The following is a 14,809-nucleotide window of genomic DNA, read 5'->3' on the forward strand; positions in this document are numbered from 1 at the left end:
CCCCAAATAGATGTGGAAATGATGGTCAGAGAAGGCCCCGAATTTGTTTAAGGCCCTCCTGGGCCAGAGCAAGCCTAAGGGCTTCCTGCCTTCCCCCTCCTGACAGCGGGAAGGCTGATCAAGGCGTGACCCCTTGGGATGGTCTACAAGTTGGAGGAAGTGTGAGGTAAAGTCATGGAGTAGCATGGAAAGTGCACAGAAAGGAGCCAGCTTGGCAGAAGCCTGGCACATAGTCCGCTCTGCCACCGTCCGCCTCTGCTGGTGCTCTTGCAGCCCTGCTGAACCTACCCAGGGCCCCGGCCTGGCTTCCGGTAGCTGTGCGCAGCCGCGATCAGAGCGCAATGGGAAGACAAGTCTCCACTTGATTAACTGGCTGCCTTTCCCACAAGCTCACTTTTCTCTTTTGGTCTTGGGCCCGTGCCTTGGTGCTCATTTGCGGGGCTGGTTTAGGTCTCTCCTGGGTTTGTCAGGACCCCTTCACCTAGTCTCTGGCGGTCCCGATCGCTCAGATCTCTGTCTAGGCTGGAGGCTGTGGGTGGGGCCGTGTCACTCTGCTGGCTGGCTTGGATGGTTTCCCACTGTGCTAGGTGACAGATTGTTCTTGGACAGGAAATTATTTAAGTTCAGCTTTTCCTCTGATGATCTGGGAGGCATTCAGTCAACACATGTGGAACTGAGATCCCTTAGGGATTTGGCCATTTATGGGGTCCTTAGGCAAAGCGTGAGATACTTCCACAGTGAAGGAAGAGTAGTGGGATGCGGGGTCTCCTATATCAGTGGGGGGAGGGTGTTCCCTATGGGGCTATTGCGAGATGTGGAAGTTATTTCCTTCCTCACTGGACTGTGGCTTGGGAGCCACCTGGTAGCCTCAGATGACCTTTTGTGAGGTTCTTTTCAGAGGCAGTGGCTCTCAGAGGCAGAGGCTGGGGGACAGTTGCCAGAGTTCAGGCAACTGATGTCTGTGTCTAGGAAGGAGGTTGACACCAGGGGTCTTCTTCATTTCCCAATTCTGCACCATCTGCCTTTCCTGACGTAGATCATTGTTGGGGATGTTCCATTCCAATTTATCCTGCCTTTTTCCCTTCCAAGCCCCGGAGGTGCATGGAGGAAGGATGTCCTCTAAGACTTAGTATCTAATACATAGCCACTAGCCACATGTGGCCATTGAGATGTAATTCATTTCACTTAAGTAAAATTAAAAATTCAGTCTCTCAGTTGTGCTAGCCACACTGTAAGTGCTGCGTAGCCATATGTGGCTCCTGTAAGGGCCGCTGCAGATAGAGAACATTTGCATCCACACAGAAAACTCTTTTGGACAGCACTGCCCTAAGCCTCCTCTGTCTTTTTCCCTCTATGATTCTGATCTGGAGTGATTGATAGCTGCTGCTCCCTTACACTGGGGCCCCCAGAGCACGCTGCCTACTGAGAATTCAAGAGCAGAGAATGAGCAGGGTAAAAATGCCTTTAGTCTCCACTTGACATTGAGTCCAGGGCAGCCTTAGGCTCTGAAATCTTGCTCTTCCTGCATAGGACACCTACTGGGTCCTTGCTCTTCCTAGTATGACACCTACAGTCCTGAAAACACCACCCAAGCCCTGTAAGTGAGTTCTGGCCTGCAGCGAGGATTCTGTTCTGCTCACTACCTAATCCATTTCATGAATTTTCCATGGTGTGAAGATATACCAGCCTAACCCGGTCTTCTGAGCTAGATCCTGCTCCTTAAACACCTACAACCCTTTGGGTGTTTAGCCAGTCACTAACCTGCTGCAGTGTCCTGTGAGAGGTAGCTGTTGTCCCTGCACAAGCCCTCCTAGCAAGTAACCATTTGTTTCCCTATGAAAAGAGTCTGGCTATTAGGGTTGGGAAGAAGTGGGGACAACCGTCTATCTGGATTCCATAACAGGGAATGGGGTTTTCCAGAATAATGTAACACGGCCTTGTCTTCTTCCCCAGGCCAGCCCCATATTGTCCTTTTGGTCTTTTGGGTCCACCCCACAGCACAGGTATTCCCCTATATGACAGCTAACTTTGGGACTCTGTCAGTGAACTTCTTTTACCTCCTTTGTCAGGGATGCTGACAAGGAACTATGAAGAGGAAGTAGGAGGGAAACTTCCACTCTTTCCATGGGTGCTGATAAGCTCAGAGAATATGAATCTTGGGTGACTGGCAGCCCTTTTCCCTGCCTCATTGTGACAGCCAGCTTATAAGGTGGTTCTGAGTAGAGTAGAAAAAAGGAGAGAAAACAGAGCCCTGAGACAGTATTGGATCGCCTAGAGGCAACTGTGCCTTCACACTCTTGTAAACTAATGCACCTCCATACCTGGATTTTCCAGTTCTAAGAGACAAAGCCCTTTCTGCTGGAGTTAGTTTAGTGTTGAGGCTCTGTCACTTGCAACCCAAAGAATTCTAATTAATACAGAGTCATTAGATCTGAATATTCGGAAGGAGGAAGCCCCTGCTTGATGGTCAAGTTCAGGTCTTTGTCAAGACACCTGAAAAGAATGACTATACTGGAATACCACTGAACCAGAGATAGCTCACATGTATACCAGGGCCGCCCACAGACCAACCTTGACCAGAGCTTTGCCTTCCCAGCACTGTCTTCTGTTCCTCATATTTCCTCTCCTCTTCAGCTCCCCCAAATCCTCTCTGTCTCTCAAGACTCTGGTCAGAGGCCGCCTCCTCCAAGAAGTCTTTCCTGACCACTCTAGCCTATAGTAAGCTCTCTGCCCTCTGGCTTTTAGTACCAATTAGAATTATCCAAAATTTGCAAACTGTCTTATACCATGTCTGCTTTCATTGTCTAGAACAGCACTTTAAAAATTTTACTGTTATATGTTTATAGTTTGTCACCCTTTCCCACCTGGCTGAGGTCAGAGATGGGGTCTGATGCTTTTATGTCCTTGACAAGAGCCAGCATAATGGTTGGCACATAATAGAACCGCGATGAATGTCTGTGGATTGGAAACTTGCAGAAACAAGTGCGAGAGCTATAGGAGTCAGGTCTGTGTGCAGGTCTCCTCAGTGGGAAATAAGCACTCCATTTAAATGCCCAGGAGGATGGGGGGTTGGGGAGGTTGCATTCCCCTAGTTAGCTATGTGGTCTACCAAAAAATTATTTTTCACGTCAGGGAGTGAGGATGGAGGGAGAGGAGGAGCCTGGGAAGGAAATGAAGAGCAAGTGAGAATGTAGATCTTTGCTTGATGGCTAACCTCCCAGGGAAGGGTCCCTAGGTCACATGGGCTGGTGGAGACTAGAAATGACTCTGGCCTCAGACTTCTCTCAACTTCTGTGTCCTGAGAGAGGAGAGCAGACCCGTAGGGTGGGCGCAGGTGGGGAAAGGCACAGTGGGAATCAGCTTCTCTCTGGAAGTGTCTTTAGGACTGGCTCAGGGGCCACATGGGAGAAACTAGTGTCCTCATTCCACTGTCACTCCTCATTCTTTTTTTTTTTTTTTAAAGATTTTATTTATTTGACAGAGATAGAGACAGCCAGCGAGAGAGGGAACACAAGCAGGGAGAGTGGGAGAGGAAGAAGCAGGCTCATAGCGGAAGAGCCTGATGTGGGGCTCGATCCCATAACGCCGGGATCACGCCCTGAGCCGAAGGCAGACGCCCAACCGCAGTGCCACCCAGGCGCCCCGTCAGTCCTCATTCTGGATCCATTTTAATGCAGCTAGAGATTACATTTTCCACCTGACTTGGGTTTGAATGGCATTTGGCTATTTCCCAAACACCCTACCCCAACATTTGAGGCCCAGGATTTGCCAATATTAAAGCCATTATAATCATTTGAAGGATGCTCACCCACCCCGGGGAGGGCAATTCCATTTACTCAGTTGACGCATTCAAATGCTAGTCTCTTCTAGAAACACTCTCATAGACACACCAGAAATAACATTTAACCAGATGTCTGGGCATCATATGATCCAGTCAAGTTGACATGTAACACTATCACAAACCCTAACATTTACTAAGCATTTACTATATCCCAGGCATGTGCCAAATACTGCTATTATTTCATCCTTAGAGAGAGAGAGATGAATGAAAACTACATAAAGAAACAGTACTTATCTTAGGTGACTTCTTGTCTCTTCCATTTGTAAGATTCTTTGACTTGATACGGCATTAGAGAAACTAGGATGTTGAGGTGGGCTTGGGAACCTAATACTTAGAAACAGAAGTACCAATAGCATTATAAGCTACCTCTTTCTGTGGACTAGGAACTATGTGTTCCTTACAAATATTTTCTCACGAATTCCTAGAAAACACCCTGTGAGATAGGTATCATTACTCACCCCATTTTCAGATGAGGAAACTGAGGCCCTGCAAGGTTAATGGCTTGACTAAACAGCAAGTGTTCAGGTCTGTTGATTCCAAAGCTTGTGCTCCTAACCACCCTGCTTGCAGAGGGACTGCAAAGCCCTCCATATCTGGTCTGGATGCCTGAGAAGTCGCCTTGCCATGAGGTCACAGGGATGGAGGTGAGCTGGGAGAGGGCGAGGGCAGAGGAGTGTTGCCGTAGGAACAGCAAGTGCCACTGTGAGGACGGGTACCAGGCAGGGCAAGCTGGGGCTGGGGCAGGTTCTGGAGACAGTCATGCAGGAGTCTCTGAGCCCAGCAGGAAGCCGACTCCCCGCTCTCTTCAGCAGCACTGGGTAAACTTGAGCTTTGCTCCCGGTCTCTCCAGGGGCAGGCAGGACAGGATGTTCTCTGAGTTCTCGCAGCCAGACGATTCCTGGGAACAGGTGGCAAGGCCATGATCAGGGCTCCAGAGACTGTGCTTGCCAGGCGAATGTCCTGCCTTACCTTTTATGGCTGGCTTGCTTGAGATGTCACTGGTCCTTAGAGATTTTTGCATGTTTCCCCTTCTCATCATCTTGATGACCCTGAACCACATTCCTCCTTCTCTCCCCATCCCTTGATTTACCAGCCCCTTGAACAAGTCTGTCACTCACTTGGGAGCCTAGTAGACTTTCCAGTCAGGCCTGAGGCAATTCACAGCAGTTTGGTTGGGCAGAACAGGGAGGGGACATTTCTTTTCTTGGGTTTAATTTACTTAGGTTGTTCCCATCTGCTGGAGTCTAGTGGCTCCCTGGGAACCGGGTGGGGTATTTTGGTGGCAGGCTGCCAGTTAAGAGCACAAGTTCAGGCTGCAGAGGGGCCTGGGAACATGTCCTGGGTCTGCCGTTAAGAGCTACGTAACGTGGGACATGTGACTTGACCTCTCTGAGCCTTGATGTTCTCACCTGTAAAATGGGAGAGAACTATTACTTGCCTCCAAGGATGGTTGGGAGGATGGAATGAGACTACTTGTGGAGCACTTAGCACTGCCCCTGGGACAGTGTTATCCCCATAATCTTCCTAGCAGGCTGAGGACAAACCCGGGCCTGAGATAAGGGTATTTGGATTATGGAGTCAGGGGTTATGAAGCCAGACTTGTCTCCTTAGTCAAGCCTGGAGATGAAGAGAAAAGAGAGCTTGTAGCTGAACAGTTTGGGATTCCTTAAGATGATGGAATCCAAGATTTTCAGGACTGGAAGAAATCCTGGCAATCCTCTAAGACTGAGAAGAATGCAGTTATGTAGCAGGAGAGTGAGGAAGGGAGTGGGCCAGAGTGAGGGCCACAAACGCCACCCGAAGGGAGGTGAGGTTTCCATGGGAGCTCCTGGCAGCCAAGAATAGGATAGGACAGTGCGGGCTCCATGTGCCTGCTCACTGCTCCCGTGGAGGAAAGGTTATTCCTTCTACCCCGGGGTCAGTTCCTCATTTCTCCTGGACGAGATGCTGGTGACTTAGGAAAATAGATTGACTGGGTCCTAGTTGCCCTAGGACCTAATAACCTAATCTGGTTATTACTGACCCATGTTTCCTGTAAGGTCTGGCACAGAAACCGAAGAAAGAGTATGCCAAGGTGCCTGCGTGGCTCAGTTGGTTAAGCATCTGCCTTCGGCTCAGGTCATGATCCCAGGATCCTGGGATTGAGCCCTGCATCAGGCTCCTTGCTCAGCAGGCAGCCTGCTTCTTCCTCTCCCTCTGCTGTTCTCTCTCTTTTTAATAAATAAATAAAATCTTAAAAAAAAAAAAATTTCTCCCTTTCCCCCTGCCCTCCCTGCATATAAATCAATCTTTAAAAAATAAAATAAAATGTAAAAAAAAAAAAAAGTATGCCAATCTGGGCCCCATTGGTTTCTTGGAACAAGTGCTCTGTACTCTTTGAGCAGGATACTCTTGGAGCAGCCAGGGCCGAATCTACCTATTATAGGCCCTTGTCTTGGAGGAAAACATCAACAACCAAAATTACAGTCGGGAAGAACTACCTCCATCTGCAAGTAACTGGGCAATTACCTCCTAATTAAGCTCTTATTGATTTGTTTTCCGAGTGTTCCGGTATAGTACTTGGTAGGTGTACCCCGCCCTACTTGTTACCAAGGTGTTGAAGATTAAGCATTTCACATGAATCAAAGCATTTCACCTTTCATCTGATTAAATGTAAGAGCCTGATTTGTTCCAGCATCATGAGGCCTTCAAAGCCATACCCGTTCATCTCTGGAGCACTGGGTTTGCGGGGGTGGGGGGTGGGGGTGGGGGGGTTCTATTTTGAGTCCTTAGTTTCAGGGGAGGAAGAGAAAGCACCAGGAGGGGATAAGACAAAAGGCAGAATTCAGACCACTGTTTTCCCAAGCGTTGTCTATGGGTCTCCCTTGCATCTGAATCATTTACTGTTAAAATGCAGATTCCTAGGGTCCGCTTTAGTTGTGAGTCAGAAACTTCCCAGGTGCTTCTTACGAATACCGAGGTCTGAAAATCTCAGAAGCAGAAAGTTTTATGGGATATTAACAACATAGATAAAAAAGTACACAGACAACTCACAACACTATTTCAGCTCATAGTTTCTGAACCCACCCCAGAAAATCTTTCACTTTAGCATTAAGCTGGGGGAAGCTTGACTGTTCCACGTTTAAACTTTGTCTATCTGCAGGCAGTGCCAAAATAGAAAAACGTCTGGCCCAAAGGCCAGAAGTCCAAGAAGGGACAGTCAACGTATTAACCAACCCCTAGACCATTAAAGGCCGACGCCTAAGTGCCGACTCTCTGGCCTCAGGTGTTGTAAATGCTGACTTACAGCCCCTTTGACTGCCGATAGATAACGAAGGTGAACGTAAGTGGATCTCCAGAAATGGTTCATACGCGGCTCCCAGGTTCTTGAAAAACCACAAGTGATTGGCAAATGTTTCTATTGCAGACACAAACTCAAACAAACAGCTCATTTCCTTCAAGAGCTCCTCACAGCCGTGGCTGGGAGCCTGAAGGTAGTAAGGAGGGGGGAAGTCTTCCTCTTCCTTCCCCTATATCTTCTTCCCCTTTCCTTTCTTTTTTTAAAAGATTTTATTTATTTATCTTCTTCCCCTTTCCTTTCTTTTTTTAAAAGATTTTATTTATTTATTTGCCAGAGAGAGAGGACAAGCGGGGGAGGGGGGCAGCAGGCATAGGGAGAAGCAGGCTCCCCGCTGATCAAGAAGCCCAGTGCGGGGCTTGATCCTAGGACCCCAGGATCATGACCTGAGCTGAAGGCAAATGCTTAACTGAGCCACCAGGCATTATCTCCCCTCATCCCCATTCTGATGTCAGATTTTTTTCTGACATTATGGAGTTTAGACTGGGAGAAAGAAGCAATTGATAAAGAACTTCAGGAAGGGGATTTCTCTTCTCCCCACCCTCCCAACCCCCAGGCCTTTGCCCTCTCAGAGTGACTTACAGACCTTCCATTTTATTCCTTTCAGGAAGCCTGGAGCCACAAGGCTCTGAATCACAGTCTTGTACGGCACGGTGTTACGCTGGTACGCTGAACTTCATTCAGTGTATTTGGGGAAATGCAGAGCTGGGGCCTGCCCACCAAAGATTCTGACAGAATTCTGATAGATTCTGATTACAGGCAGCCGGGTAATTCTGGAACAGGTGGTAGTAGTTCACACTGGAAAAAAAAATTAACAGCTTTATTGAGATATATTATTGCACATACCACACGGGTCACCCACTTAAAATATACAATTCAATGTTGTTGTTTTTTTGTATAATCACTATTTTTGTTGCAGGGCCGCAGGGTGCTTGTCTCACGGAGTCAGTCGAAGAATGAGTCTCGCAGATATGAAAGGGTGAAATGAAGTGAATGTTTATAAGTGAAGGTGAGAACAGGAAGGAAAGGATAAAGCTCTCTAAAATGAGAGGGGTCCCGAATGGGTGTTGCCATTGAGGTCTTTTATGGTTGGTCTTTTATAGAAGACTGACCATGGACCTGGAATCTCCTTGACGTCACCACTGATAGCACCATGATTACTTCTCCTTTGAATATCTCATCTCTGATGTTTAAGACAAACAAGGTGGTCTGGTTCAGTTCCCTTATCTCTGGTTTCCTTACGCCTCAGCATTTCCGGGATTTTTGGTGAGCCTGATCACGTAGCCCTGTACCTATCTCTCCCTACCTGGCCCCTCCTGTCCCTTACTCATTCTTAGTGTTTACAGCACTCCTAAAAGAAACCCCGAACCCGTTAGCAGTCACTCCCCATCTCCTCCAACTTCCCTCCACCCCTGCCCCAGCTCTAAGGCAGCCACGAATTAACTGTGTAGATTTGCTTATTCTGGACAGTTCATATACACGGAATTATATACATGTGGTCTTTTGTGGCTGACTTCTTTCACTTACCATAATGATTTCAAAGTTCCTCTATGTTGTAGCATCAACCAGTACCTCGTTCCTTTTTATGACTGAATATTCCATTGTAGAGATATACATTTTGTTTATCCATTCATCATTAACTGATGGACATTTGGGTTGTGCTTACCTTCTGGTTATTATGAATAGTGATGCTATGAACATTCGTGTACAAGGTTTTGTGTGGACAGATGTTTTCAGTTCTCTTGAAGACAGACAGACAGACACACACACACACATATATATATATATATATATACACACACACATACATACATACACACACACACACCTGGGAATGGAATTGCTGAGTCTTATGTTCACTCGGTTTAATCATTCATGTATGAGAGTTCTAATTTCTCCACAACCTCGTTAACACTAATTACTACATGTTTTTTATTTTAGCCATCCTAATGGGTATATAATGAGATTTCATTAAAAAATTTTTTTTGAGGGGGGAGGGGCAGAGGGAGAGAGAGCGCAAGAGAGAGAAAACCTTAAATAGGCTTAAGAGACTGAAGCTCCCAGCCACCCCTCATTTAAATTTTTTTTTTTTTACTTTTTAGTTTTTTAAGTTGGCTCCACACCCAACATGGGGCTTGAACTCATGACCCCAGAGAACAAGAGTCACATGCTCCACTGACTGAGCTAGCTAGCCGGGTGCCCCTCATTGGTTTTTTTTTGTTGTTTTTTTTGTTTTTTGGTTTTTTTTTGATTTTCATTTGTATCATGGCTAAGGTTGTTGAGCATCTTTTCATATACTTATTGGCCATCTGTGTGTCTTTGGAGAAATGTCTATTTAGATTTTTTGCCCATTTTTAAATTGGGTTGCTTTTTTATTTGGGTTATTTGCTTGTAGGGATTCCTTACATATTCTAGATAAACTCTTATCAGATATATGATTTGCAACAATTCTCTCATTTTTTGGGTTGTTTTTTTACTTTCTTGAAGCTCCCTGAGGCATAAAAGTTTTAGCTTTGATGACGTTTAGTTTATCCTCTTGTTGCTTGTGGTGCACACTTTGAGGAACATTACCAAAATGCAACTCGCATCTCTTGAAGCTTTGAGACTTCAAAGCTTGGTTGGGCTTTTTAGGTCACCTTGGAGGAGGACTTCCTCCCCCATCCCAGCCAGCCCGGGTTCCTTCTCAGGACTGGAAGCACAAAGCCTCAGGAGATTTTCGGTCTTTACATCCCCTCCCTCTCCTGAGGTCTACCACAATAGAGCAGCTGAAATGACAGTTTGGAAATGTCCTTTATGGTGAAAACTCAATGGTCTTTGTCTCTGGGATTTGAAATTTTGATGCAGATGTTGGCCCCCAAGAGTTCGGCAGGAGGAGGGGAAGGGCTTCGAGAAGAAACCCTTCCACTGATTTCCATTGTGAATGGAGATTCTCTGTGCTGTCTTGGTTTTCTCACCCATAAAATGGGGGAGAATACCTCCATCTGCCCATCTCAGTCAGGGTACTGTGAAGATGAATTAATCTGTATTTGTTAAAACACTTTGAGATCTTGGATTAAAGTCATTACTGGAGCACAGGGTATTATTATACCAATAAGTGATTTAAGAGCAGGGGGAGTGCAGCCACTAAAGCAAGGATGGGAAGGGGCAGGAAGGAGAGAGACTCTGATCGCTGGAGTCTGGGCCCAGACACAGGTTTTTGTCCTTAGAGGTGAGATATGATTTCAAACTGTTTGGGTTATTTCATCTGAATTCAGCATTGCTTTACAGAGTGCTTCCTGTATGACTTCTGCCATAAGGAAAGATTACAATCTTTTTAGGAAAGAGGTTATGTACATTAAAACAGAAGCAATGCAAGGCATTATAACGAAGTGCTGAATTGAATATAACAGGTGTCAAAAAGAAAGCAGAATAGATGGTGATGAAGATTAGCTTTGCCCAGGTCTATCACACACGAGCTGCACGACCTTGCCTCTGTTTCTTCTGTGACTATAACCGTTTGTACAAAGGGCTTAGAATAATGGTTAGCACATAGTAAGCACTCAAATGTTGGACCTATCTGGGATCTTGTCAGGATCTGCTTTTGCTGGTTATGTAATCTTGGTCAAGTTGCAAGAAACCTTCTGATCCTCAGTTCTCCCATCTGTAAAATGGGGATAAGGATACTGACTAGCTCACAAGGTAACTGCGAGGATAGAGACAATGTGAATAGCATAGCACTGGGCCTTACAAATGGTAAGCATACACTAAATGAGTTATTATTACTGTCATTGACACTATTCCCTGCCCGAGGAGTGAGGGGTGCACTCAGTAATAGCCTTCTTTGAACTTGGGATTTCAGGTGGACAGAACGGGACTGATAGGATTCAGGTGATGAGAGAAAAAAGCAGGATCAAAGAAGGCGGAAGTATGAGGAAGGACTGCCTACCCCCCCCCCCGACCCGCCCCCTCCCCCGGAAGGCAGGAAGGGACTTGGGGCTTCTCACTTTTCTCTTCGGCGGGGGGCCCGGCAGGCTATATCTGGTGGAGCCGCGGCGGCTGTTTACCCCCAAACTCCTTCCGCAATCTCCGCTTTCACCCTTCCAGGAGGCGAATGTAGGGCTCTGCAAGGTTGGAGCCGACCTTCCCTCCCCGAGGAATGTGGGTCCCGCTTCCGGGGCCGACCAGGGCCAGCGCTTACTCCTTCCCCCGCAGTCGGGAGCCAGGAGCCCCGCTGTCTTCACCCCACCCTCTGCCCGGATCCTGTTTCAAAGTCACCTGAAAGCCATTTCCTTCCGCGCCTGTCCCTCTCCTCTCCTCCCCTCCCCGTAAATCACCTGGAGTTTGCATTTGCCTGGAGGTTTTTTTTTTTTTTTTTGGCTTGTTTTATTTTTAACAACTCTTATTTGCCGTTTACTATACACACTTGTCTACACAGAACCCAGTGATTCGATATCAGTGTTCCATTCTTTCTCCCTAGGAACTGGTGATAATGTCTGACCAGTGGGATCTCTTCTGGGGCCCCACCTTGGGCTTCTCGTCTGCCTTGTGCTGGACAGCATCTTTTTTCCATCTTTATTGATGAATTATTTTGCGTTTTAAAATTTATGATCTTGCTCAAAATCCAGGCTATCCTTATTGAGTGTCCGTGACCCCCTTCCAGGTGTGTACCTTCCCATGTCCATATGATTACATACAGACATAAAAACAGGAGACAGGTTCTCTGGTCTTCGTTTTACAAAAACGTGGTTCTCTATTACACAGGTTTCTTGAATCTTGTTTTATCCACCTAGCAGTCTTTTGGTGGACTCCCGCTAAATTACCCGTTTCTTCATCTCCTCAGCTTCCCCGAGGCTTGGATTTACATTTGTAAAGGATCACAGGGACCGAGTTGCGGTGAGGAATTCACAACGTGCCTTTCTGACTCAGAAAAGCCGAGATGACCTGGTCTGGTAGGATCGAGACCCCCAAAGCCGATCCCAGCTAATGTCTTACTAGAAATCCCCCTTTCTTAGCCGCACAATGGGGGTATTTGGCTGTGACACCGGGGTGACCCCCACCACGTGCGTCTTTGTATCTGCGAGCATCGGGGCGGTCGGGGAGCGGCTCACGTGGGACTGGACGGTCACCGTCTGGGCGGCGCGCTCGCCCCACCTGCGGGCGTTAATCATTAGCTGCGCAGGATCCCCTTCACCCCGGGCTGCGGCTCGCCGCGTCGCGAAGGTTCTCCGGGTCCCGGCGAAGCCGCCAATTGCTGGATTCCAGCGGCCGGCCCGAGTCTCCACCCACTGGAAAAATTCCTGGCCCGCCCCTCCCGCCCGCCTCCCTCCCGCGGCAGCTCCGGCTCCGCTCGCCCGGCCCCGACTTCCTGCCCGGCGCTGGAAAGGCGCGCGCGGGCTGGGGTCCCCGGGGGCCGCGTCAGCAGCTGGCCGCGTCCGGGGCAGCCGAGGGGCTGGGCCGTGGGCGGGAGCGGCCGGCAGCCTCAGCCCCTGCCGAGAGCGACTTTCAAACTCGCGCCTGCGTCGCGGCCGCACCTGGGCAGCCTCGCGCGCGGAGCGTGCGGGACCCGGCGGGGCGGCGACCGCGCGGTGAGTGGCCCTCGCTTCTCTCCTCTCCTTCGGCCAGTGGCCGCGCCCGGAGCCACTCCGAGGCCCCCACCCTCCCGGGCCCTCGCCCCAGCTCCCCGCGGGGTGGGGACTCGGGGCGGCCGAGGAGGGCCCGGGGCTGCGTGGGCGCTTTCCAGGGCTAGCCGGCAGAGGACCGGAGCGGGAGAGGCTCGCGCACGGACACCTTTTCTGTCCTGTAGTCCCCACCCCGGAAACAAAAGGAGTGAGCGCGCCAGGTGGCCCCGGGAAGCTCCGTTTGAAAGCCGGGAAGCCCGCGAGGCTGCGTCCGCCCTCTCCGCCTGCGCGCTCGGCCGCTGGAGGACTGGCCCTTGCCTCGGACTGTGGGACTCGGGCCGGGTGGACCCTTCTGGGGAGGGATTTCAGCCTCTGGTCCTGGGAGCCCAAGGGGCGCCAGCAGCTTGTTTCGGGTTGGTGCCACACGGTGCTTGTTCTTGGGAATCTCAGCTCTTGTCCTGCCAGGGGTAGAGTGGGTGGCCAGAAATGGGATGTCGGGAGCCGAAGGCATAGAGGCCATTGCCTGCCACTGTCGTCCTCGACCTCGCCCACTCCTGAAATCTGTTTGGTTAATTTTCTCCCCATTCTCAGCCCTTTGGTTTGGAAAGCTAAGATGAGACGTGCAAGCTTGAAACTTCAAGACATCTTTAGGTAGCTACTTTTACTCTTTGGAGCTGCTTTTGAAAACAGAACGGAATGGGAAATGTAATGGTAGGAGGCTGGAGAGGTGTGGCCTTGGGGGGGGGGGCGGTGTTAGTGGCCGCTGTAAGAGTTTCATCCTCGAGGCCACTTCCTAAACTGTTGGTGAATGAGGGAGGCTGTCTTCTCCGGTGCTCCTGAGGAGGCGACTCAGACCCCGCACTATCCTACCTGGAACCCTAGACTGGGAGTTCTCAGTCTCCCCAGCCCTGCTTCTGCATGCAGCCCAATCACACTGAACCTAAGAAATAAGTAGGGAGAGTAATGACAGCCCAGGAGGGCTTCCCTTCTAGCGTGTCTCCTGTTTCCTTTTAGGAGAGTGCCTTTCCAGCACCTCCCTTGCTGGATGGGGAGTGGAGTCCTGATTGACTTGAGCTGGGAATGACTTCATTCCAACCATCCCCAGCAGAAAACCTAGAGAGTAAGAACCAAAGGAAGGTGTACCCCTTCTGTCGTTCGTTCACCCCTCCCAGTGATCCCAAGATGCCTCATCTCTTCCTTCTAAGCCTGCTGTTAATGCTCCTGCTGCTTCTGCTGAATCTATTCCCTTCCCTGAGTGCTGGGCAACCCCTTGGCTCCCTAGTGTCTTGCTCTGGGGTAGGGCAGGGAGTCAGCATGGGGTAAACCAAGTCCTAGAAGCAGAAGGAGTCGTTTAAGAGTTGTTTTGGGGGCTTTTCCACTTTTGTAAGATGTGGCCTTTTATTAGATGTGGCCTATCAGGAGGAGTGGCAAGAGTCCAGCACAGGATTTTGCTTGCCTTTTTGTCTTGGCTCCACTGCATACCATGAAAGATTGGTAGAGTCGCTAGTGCTGGACGACACCTCTGATAAACCTAGTCTACTCACAAAGGAAGCAGAGCCCAGAGGTGGGAGGTAGTTTGAGCCTGGTCCCTGTTGGCCAAACGGGGACTAGAACTCAGATTTCCTGCTCTGGCTGATCCGTGCTTTCTCAAGCATGACGTGGGCAAATCACGTATCTTTCAGACTCAGTTTCCACGTGAGTAAAGCAGGGTTACTTGCCTTCTCTTCCTTATAGAGGTTGTGGTGAGGATCAAATGAAGCCAGGCATGTGGAAAGTGCTCCATAAACTCTTACACAAAATAAAGGGCTCACTGTGGCTAGCAGAGGCTCTCGAGAGCTTTAAAGTTTACTGGCTATGTCCCATGCGTGCCATAGGAGATGGTAAATACCAGGATCCTATGGTGGAAGTTTACATCCGTGGCCTGTGATAGCTCAGCTACAGAGTAAACATTTGGCTTACCAAATCCACAGCTAACCCAGGGTCACTGTGTTTACACCGGAGGAGGCCAAAGGCCATGGCCTGAGGGATGACCAG

The 14,809-nt window shown here is 49.1% G+C and overlaps 1 protein-coding gene and 1 long non-coding RNA gene across 12 annotated transcripts in view; one reads left to right on the plus strand and one right to left on the minus strand.

The window, feature by feature from the left end:
- Positions 1-3,440: 3,440 nt before the first annotated feature.
- LOC123800705 (uncharacterized) lies at positions 3,441-11,419 on the minus strand. 2 transcript variants are annotated; one of them, XR_006781988.2, is made up of 3 exons: positions 11,162-11,419; positions 7,765-7,976; positions 3,441-4,739 (listed from the first exon to the last, which is right to left on the minus strand). It is a non-coding gene; the product is annotated as an uncharacterized LOC123800705 (long non-coding RNA). The 2 variants fall into 2 exon arrangements; XR_006781987.2 differs by having other exon boundaries at positions 3,441-5,250.
- Positions 11,420-12,477: 1,058 nt separating this feature from the next.
- PLEKHG3 (pleckstrin homology and RhoGEF domain containing G3) overlaps positions 12,478-14,809 on the plus strand; it is a 40,686-nt gene continuing 38,354 nt past the window's right edge. The window contains exons 1-3 of one of the 10 annotated variants that reach the window (XM_087856006.1): positions 12,614-12,742; positions 13,367-13,426; positions 13,790-13,895. The gene's annotated coding sequence lies outside the window, so the exon portion shown is untranslated. Of the gene's footprint in view, positions 12,743-12,802; positions 13,896-14,809 lie in introns of those variants that run through there. The other 9 variants (XM_087856009.1, XM_087856007.1, XM_087856011.1 and 6 more) reach the window with 9 other exon arrangements.

Source organism: Ursus americanus, chromosome 26, assembly GCF_024610735.1.
Source record: "Ursus americanus isolate L20-20 chromosome 26, mUrsAme1.1.p, whole genome shotgun sequence".
In the NCBI taxonomy this organism is placed as follows: Eukaryota; Metazoa; Chordata; class Mammalia; order Carnivora; family Ursidae; genus Ursus; species Ursus americanus.